Source organism: Arachis stenosperma, chromosome 7, assembly GCF_014773155.1.
Source record: "Arachis stenosperma cultivar V10309 chromosome 7, arast.V10309.gnm1.PFL2, whole genome shotgun sequence".
NCBI classification, from domain to species: domain Eukaryota; kingdom Viridiplantae; phylum Streptophyta; class Magnoliopsida; order Fabales; family Fabaceae; genus Arachis; species Arachis stenosperma.
The window spans coordinates 84,856,340-84,865,401 of NC_080383.1; the positions used below are offsets into that span (position 1 = coordinate 84,856,340).

General features: G+C 36.8%; 1 non-coding gene across 1 annotated transcript; it reads right to left on the bottom strand.

Annotated features, from left to right (window-relative positions):
* Positions 1-8,010: 8,010 nt before the first annotated feature.
* On the bottom strand, positions 8,011-8,118 carry LOC130942975 (small nucleolar RNA R71). Its single transcript, XR_009071517.1, has one exon. It is a non-coding gene; the product is annotated as a small nucleolar RNA R71 (small nucleolar RNA).
* Positions 8,119-9,062: the final 944 nt, after the last annotated feature.

Here is a 9,062-nt window from a genome sequence, read left to right on the forward strand (position 1 = left end):
GAAAAGAACAGTACATGAATGACCTTGGATAAAAGGGAATGTTGATTCTTGATGAATAAGAATTTAATGAAGTATTATGATATTTCGAAAAACAAACAAGGGATTGGTCCTTGAATCAAAAGAATTGAGCAAGAAAAAGGGAAAGAGAGAAAAGAAACAGCAAGAAAAACAAAAGAATAATGAAAAGATCAAAAGAAAATCAAGGTTGCAAAGATTTGAGTATCAATGGCTGAAACCCAATCATGCGCATGTGGTGTCAATTGTCCAAGGTGAAGCTTGGGTAACTAGATTTGAGGGCTGCTTCATCACCTGGTAACTTGGACCAACTGGTCCAGAATTATCGATAAAAAATCTGCTATCAAAATCTACCTAGAAACAAGACATTTAGTAGCCCAAAAAGGCTCTGGACATCGATAATCAGGAATTCAAAGCTTTAGATATATGCTTGTGGTGCAACCGTGTCAAGGAGAGGCTTGAGCAACTAGATCCACAGGGTACATCATCACCCAGTAACTTGGACCAACTGGTCCGGGATTATCGATCGAATGCTCACTATCACGAGCTGCCTTGAAATGGAGCACTTAAAGTTATCAACAAAAAAAAACTCTCTGTTTCAAATAAAAGAATTCAATGATCAATCAAAGCTTAAAGGAAGAGAGATTTCATAACATCATCTGAATCCAAGTTCTTTTAAGATATTTGGCATTTCCAAGATTCCAAGGAGCAGTGAAATAGAAAGAACTACCCATGATCACAATGTTGCTAAATCCCACTGACAAGGAAGACATGAGCTTTCAATAAGAATTCAACTATTAATCAAACCCCTTCATTTTTGCTGTTGATTTGCTGGAGGACAAGCAACACTTTAAATTTGGTGTTGTGAAAGAAAAAAATGTCTAATCTAGGTAATCAATTGATTGATTTGTTGTTAATCTTAATTAATCTCCGACAACGGTGCTAAAAGCTTGATGTGGATTTTTCATACTTACTATCGGTAAACCTTGGTCCAAATTACTGGATGATGATGTACCTGACAACTGATGATATTTCTTCTAAAATCTAAAGCCTTTTTGTTTTCTGCAATCATGTTCTCTTCAGCATTGCCATAATGAAAAGAGCTGCTTTTAGTAATTTTATTCCTGCATTGAGTTTGTAAATCTCTGTTGATGTTGTAGCTTGTAGTTTTATGAAGTCACTACAAGAAAACACGTCTATTGCCACGCTTTTAAAACGTGGCGAAAAGCTGGAAAAAGCGTGGCGATAGCTTTTCGCCACGCTTTTTGACCTACCGCCACGCTTTTGAAAGGGTGGCCTATCAAAGGGTGGCGGTTGCTCTATCGCCATGCTTTTTTTAGCCTATTGCCACCCTTTTTGTTTGCCACGCTTTTTTACAAACTGCCACTTATAAAAGCGTGGCTATAGGTTGGAAATATGGCCACGCTTTTAAAGTGTGGCGATAAGTAGAGATATGGCCACGCTTTTAAATCGTGGCGATAGGGCAGATTTGGCCACGCTTTTACAAGCGTGGCAGTAGATGAGATATTTCCACGCTTTTAAAGCGTGGCGAAGGCGTGGTAATAGAGGAGGTATGGCCACGTTTGAAAAGCGTGGCAACAATAGGAGACACGGCCACGCTTTTAAAGCATGGCAAAAGGGGAGGTATGGCCACGCTTTTGAAGCGTGGCTAAAGCGTGGTAATAGAGGAGATCTGGCCACGCTTTAAAAGCGTGGCGAAAAAGCATTGATACGGCCACACTTTTTAAGCGTGGCAGTAGACAGAGAGATATGGCCATATGGCCACGTTTTTAAAGCGTGGCAAAAAAATGGTCAGTAAGCTAATTCGTTTTTAATTAATCTTCATAAATAAAACCTTACATGAATTCATAGATAATTTTAAAATTTAGTCAATGACAAATAATCAATTAATCCAACTTTCATAAAATTGTCACCAAAATAAGTGTGTGATCACATAACAACATACACTAACAAAATACCAAAAGTGAAAGTCATAACTACTCATGAATTCCTAATACATGAATTAGAATTCCTAATCAAAGTCTTCTTCTACTTCATGCTAAGATATAAAAACTTCATGTATCATTGCAAGCTAAATTGTTTTGACCTGTGCCCTGCAAAATAAAAAACAGAAATGAACAACTACAAATGAAAAATGGATGATGCAGTAAACTTCAACCCACTAATTTTTCTAACAATCAGATTTGACATCAAACTTTATTTTTGTAACATAAAAAGCATTCTAACAATCAGATTTAATTTTGCTACATATATCCACTAATCTGCACAAGGATTCTAAAAATTTCCTTTAAATTTGATATCAAACTTATTAACAAACAGCTTATTGTTCAATAAATAAATCTGATTTATAGCATCAATGAAAACGTGATACAACATTCATGTTCCTTCAGCCAATGTTTGATATTCTATTGTTGAGACAAGCCTAGACCTAACAAACTAAAACTGAAACATATATTACTTATTTTTAACAAAATAAAGATGTGAATGTGGCATAAGGTCTCTGGCAGCAATTTAATTTTGATCATGCACCTACACAAAATTTTCAGATAGAAGGAACCAATAAGTGAAATAAGTGAAAAAGAAGATGCAAAATGAACAACAATGGCAACTAGTTTGAACCTTCCAAGTTCTAACAAACTTAACTCTTTCCACCAGTCATAGTTATTCAAAATCATATTAGAACCTTCCAAGTTCGAATTCAGCAACAACAAACAAAATTGAAGTACTTGGTTATATTCCAACATTTTTATTAATAAAAATATTATAATTTTACCTACATCATCTTTGTGTGGAATGTGAGTTGATTTGGAGGAGCGAGGAGTATTTTTTGCTCTGCTACTTGAGGTATCCAAAGGAGAATCTTGGGCAGCTTGAACTAAGGCTGCTACATCTTCATTACTCATTCCAGGGTTGAGTTGGTGCACCAATACCTTTAATAAACCACATACACCATCCATCTTCTTCTCTAACGATGAGACCTTAGTGTTATATTAAACTTTTATGTGGCGAATCTCCTCATCTTTTTTAAGAGAACTTCTTGTAATCGAAGCCCCATAACAATGAACTCGACCTGGTTGGTCCTTTCCTAACACTCCTACAAATGCATCCTCTTCGTTTTCTCCTGCTTCTAAGCGGTTCTGAAGTTCAGTCTATCAAAAAGCAACAACCAATAAGGTTCAAAGTCGCATTAACTCAATTTAGATAGAAATCACATCAGAATTCATAATGTACATATCCAAAATACAAATACAAACAACTCACAATTGTGGCTTGTGTTTTAGCATCAATTTCTTTTCCTTTTTTACTTGTGCGAGTTGCTATGAAAACTTCAGCCTTTGATGGTTCTTCACTGTTCTCTTTAGAGTCACGCTAGAGTACATAGAGAAAAGTTTACATGAAGCATACTAACTAGGCAACTACACCATGAATACATATAAAAGAGAAATCACAAAGAATAAGTTATATTACCAGCTGCTTACGCACTATTCCAAAATTTGTGGATCCCATTCGGTGAGGACATGTTTGTTTTAACCTATTTTCAGTATTCTTATCAGAGATAGCCTACATATAAAGAATCAACCTAAGTTTAGGAACATGAAGAATCAATGATAGTATGCTTGATGGTATAAGAAGAAATAAAAGGCAATATTACCTTGATGGCCAGAAGACTCCAATACCGAATTAGTTTGCGAAATTGAACTTCGGGAATATCTAATGGTCGATTCTTTATCATTTCTTTCTTTGTGTTATACTTCATGAAATATTCTTTTTTTATTTCTCTCTTATATTTTTTCCATGCACCACAAAATTTCCGCATTACCCACGGCTTTGAACTTATGGGAAGAATGAACTTTTGCATAGTATAAAAAATTCTTATTACATGGTAAAATTATAGAATTCTTTTACATTGTTTATATACAGTAATTAAGACTTGGGAAGAAAATTTTTATCAAAAAAAGAAAATGTTCCCAATGACTTTAAAGTCCCAAAAAAAATACCATGAGACATGTGACACGCGGGGCTCACATGCAGAGGTTATTGGTTTTAGGCCACAGTCCCATGTGCATTTGTACAATGTGAAATTAATTTAATTATTTACTTAATAGTGAAAAAAATGAAAAATAAGATCCATGAATAATTGTTGCAAAAGAATCCAAGTGCAATTGCATGATCACACAACAATTTTCCAATGCCAAGCCAATTTAGGCAAACACCCCCCCCCAAAAGAATCCAAGAATGAACATCATATATGCATGCATAGAAAGTGAGCTGATGAGCGGATAATTTGTACGCTTTTTGGCATTGTTTTTAGTATGTTTTTGGTGGTTTTAGTTAAGTTTTTATTATATTTTTATTAGTTTTTAGTTAAAATTCACTTTTCTGGACTTTACTATGAGTTTGTGTGTTTTTCTGTGATTTCAGGTATTTTCTGGCTGAAATTGAGGGATCTGAGCAAAAATCTGATCCAGAGGCTCAAAAGGACTGCAGATGCTGTTGGATTCTGACCTCCCTGCACTCGAAGTGGATTTTCTGGAGCTACAGAAGCCCAATTGGCGCGCTCTCAACGGCGTTGGAAAGTAGACATCCTGGGCTTTCCAGCAATATATGATAGTCCATACTTTGCCCAAGATTTGATGGCCCAAACCGGCGTTCAAAGTCACCCTTAGAATTCCCAGCGTTAAACGCCCAAACTGGCACAAGAATGGGAGTTAAACGCCCAAACTGGCATAAAAGCTGGAGTTAAACGCCAAGAAGAGTCTCTACACGAAAAATGCTTCATTGCTCAGCCCAAGCACACACCAAGTGGGCCCGGAAGTGGATTTTTATGTCATTTACTCATCTATGTACTAGTTTTCTATAAGTAGGACCTTTTACTATTGTATTTTTCATCTTCGGACATCTAGTTCTTAGATCAGATCTTGGTTCTTCTGGTTCCCTCTTTGGGGCCGAAACCAATGATCACTTTTGTTCTTATGTATTTTCAACGGTGGAGTTTCTACACACCATAGATTAAGGTGTGGAGCTCTGCTGTACCTCGAGTATTAATGCAATTACTATTGTTCTTCCATTCAATTCCGCTTGTTCTTTGTCCAAGATATCACTTGTTCTTCAACATGATGAAGGTGATGATTGACGCCCATCACCATTCTCACCCATGAACAAGGTGACTGACAACCATTCTTGTTCTACAAGCATCTGAGGCTTAGTGAATATCTCTTGGATTCTTCGGAATCTTCGTGGTATAGGCAGGACCTGATGGCGGCATTCAAGAGAATCCGGAAGGTCTAAACCTTGTCTGTGGTATTCTGAGTAGGATTCAATGATTGAATGACTGTGATGTGCTTCAAACCTGTAACCTACTGGGCGTTAGTGACAGACGCAAAAGAGTGATTCTATTCCGGTAGGGGAGGGAACCAAACCGGTGATTGGCAGCACTGTGACAGAGTGTGTGCATTAGCTTTCACTGCGCGGATGGGAGGTAGCTGCTGACAACAGTGAAACCCTACACGAGCTTGCCATGGAAAGGAGTAAGAAGGATTGGATGAAGGCAGTAGGAAAGTAGAGAGACGGAAGGGAAGGCATCTTCATACGCTTGTCTGAAGCTCTTACACCAATGATATACATAAGTATCACTATCTTTATCTTTATATTATTTTCGTTCATCATCATATACAATTGAGTTTGCCTGACTAAGATTTACAAGGTGACCATAGCTTGCTTCATACCACCAATCTCCGTGGGATCGACCCTTACTCACGTAAGGTATTACTTGGACGACCCAGTGCACTTGCTGGTTAGTTGTGCGAAGTTGTAGTGTTCACAATTTCGTGCACCAAGTTTTTGGCGCCGTTGCCGGGGATTGTTCTTGTGTATGGACAACTGACGGTTCATCTTGTTGCTTAGATTAGGTATTATTTTTCTTCAGAGTTCTTAAAGAATGAATTCTAGTGTTTCAAGGTGATGTTCTTATCATCACCAAAGCTGATTGATCATCATCAATTTAGCTCTTGAATGCAATGTCCTGCTGAAGCTTAGCCGGCCATGTCTAATTCCTTTAGACTAAAGCTTTAGACTAACATTGCATGACTCCTGGAATTCTCATTAAGAATTTTGATACCTTTATTTTTCTTTTCACTTAATTTTCAAAAAAAAAAATTTACAAAATCATAAAATCCAAAAATATTTCTTGTTTAAGTCTAGAGTCTCATTTTAAGTTTGGTGTCAATTGCATGTTTCTGTTCTTCTTGCATTTTTCGAATTTATGCATATGTCTTCATTAATCTTCAATTTGTTCTTGATGATTTCCTTGTTTTGATCTTTGAATTCTATTGACTTGAGTGTTTTGTTGTTTCTCATATGCATTCTCATTTTGTTAGTGTCAGTAGTATACAAACTGCTAAGTTTGGTGTCTTGCATGCATTGTTATTTGATTTTAGTTGCATTTTGATTATTCCTCATTATTAAAAATCCAAAAATATTTTTAATTTGTGTCTTTTCAAGTCAATAATACAGAGAATTGAAGATTCAGAACATACTGCAGAGGAATCACACAGAAAAAGCTGAGCATTCAAAAATGCCCAGTGAAGAAGACAGACTGGCGTTTAAACGCCAGCCAGGGTGCCTGGCTGGGCGTTTAACGCCCAAAAGGGTAGTAGTTTGGGCGTTAAACGCCAGAATGTGCACCATTCTGGGCGTTTAACGCCAGGATGGCAAAGGGGGAAGATTTTGTTTTCAAAATCAATTTTTTTCAAGTTTTCAAAGTTTTTCAAAATCAAATCTTTTTCAAATCATATCTTTTCAATCAAATGTTTTCAAAATCAATTTCTTTCCTTTTTCAAAGATACTTACTAACAATTAATGATTTGATTGAACATTTTTTGCCTTTTCTGTTGAGGAAGGTTTTGTGTTTGAATCATATCTTTTCTTGTTAGGCAAGTCATTAATTTTTAAAATCAAATCTTTTTAAAATTGTTTTCAAATCATATCTTTTTAAAATTGTTTTCAAATCATATCTTTTTAAAATTGTTTTCAAATCATATCTTTTCAATCATATCTTTCTAAAACCATAATTTTTCAATCACATCTTTTTCAAAATAAGTTTTCAATCATATCTTTTTGATTTCTAATTTCAAATCTTTTTCAAAAATCACTTTACTTTTTTTCCATTTTTGTTTTCGAAAATCAATTGGTGTTTTTCAAAATATCTTCAAAATCTTTTACTTAAATTTTCGAAAATTACTTCCCTTCTTCTCACATCCTTCTATTTTTGGACTAACACTATTCCTTAATGCAAAATTCGAACTCTATCTTCTTTGAATAGTTCGAATTTTCTACTTCTGCCTTCTATTTCTCTTCTTCCTCTGACACCTCAAGGAATCTCTATACTGTGACATAGAGGATTCCATATTTTCTTGTTCTCTTCTCTTTCATATGAGCAGGAACAAAGACAAAGGCATTCTTGTTGAAGCTGACCCTGAACCTGAAAGGACCTTGAAGCAAAAGCTAAGAGAAGCTAAGGCACAACTCTGTATTGAGGACCTGACCGAATTCTTCAAAGAAGAAGAACCCATGGCAGCCGAAAACAACAACAATGCCAACAATGCAAGGAAGGTGCTGGGTGACTTTACTGCACCTACTCCTGATTTTTATGGGAGAAGCATCTCTATCCCTGCCATTGGAGCAAACAACTTTGAGCTTAAGCCTCAATTAGTTTCTCTAATGCAACAGAATTGCAAGTTCCATGGACTTCCAATGGAAGATCCTCATCAGTTTTTAGCTGAGTTCTTGCAAATCTGTGACACAGTCAAGACTAATGGGGTTGACCCTGAGGTCTATAGACTGATGCTATTCCCTTTTGCTGTAAGAGACAGAGCTAGAATATGGTTGGACTCTCAACCTAAAGAAAGCCTGGACTCTTGGGAAAAGCTAGTCAATGCCTTCTTGGCAAAGTTCTTTCCACCACAAAAATGGAGTAAGCTTAGAGTGGAAGTCCAAACCTTCAGACAGAAGGATGGAGAATCCCTCTATGAAGCTTGGGAAAGATACAAACAATTAATCAGAAAGTGTCCATCTGATATGCTTTCTGAATGGAGCATCATAGGTATTTTCTATGATGGTCTCTCTGAACTATCCAAGATGTCTTTGGATAGCTCTGCTGGAGGATCTCTTCATCTGAAGAAGACGCCTACAGAGGCTCAAGAGCTAATTGAAATGGTTGCAAATAACCAATTCATGTACACTTCTGAAAGGAATCCTGTGAACAATGGGACAAATCAGAAGAAAGGAGTTCTTGAGATTGACACTCTGAATGCCATTTTGGCTCAGAATAAAATATTGACTCAACAAGTCAATTTGATTTCTCAAAGTCTGTCTAGAATGCAAAATGCACCAAGCAGTACTAAGGATGCTTCATCTGAAGAAGAAGCTTATAATCCTGAGAACCCTTCAATGGAAGAGGTGAATTACATGGGAGAACCCTATGGAAACACCTATAATTCTTCATGGAGAAATCACCCAAATCTCTCATGGAAGAATCAAGAGAGACCTCAACAAGGTTTCAATAATAATGGTGGAAGAAACAGGTTTAACAATGGCAAACCTTTCCCATCATCTTCTCAGCAACAGACAGAGAATCCTAAGCAGAACCCCTCTGACTTAGCAACCATGGTCTCTGATCTAATTAAAACCACTCAAAGTTTCATGAATGAAACAAGGTCTTCCATTAGGAATTTGGAAGGACAAGTGGGACAGCTGAGCAAGAAAGTTACTGAACTCCCTCCAAGTACTCTCCCAAGCAACACAGAAGAAAATCCAAAAGGAGAGTGCAAAGCCATAACCATGGCCGAATTTGGAGAGGAAGAAGGGGCAGTGAACGCCACTGAGGAAGACCTCAATGGGCGTGCACTAACCTCCAATAAGTTTCCCAATGAGGAACCATGGGAATCTGAGACTCAAAATGAGACCATAGAGATTCTATTGGACTTACTTCTGCCTTTCATGAGCTCTGATGAGTATTCTTCCTCTGA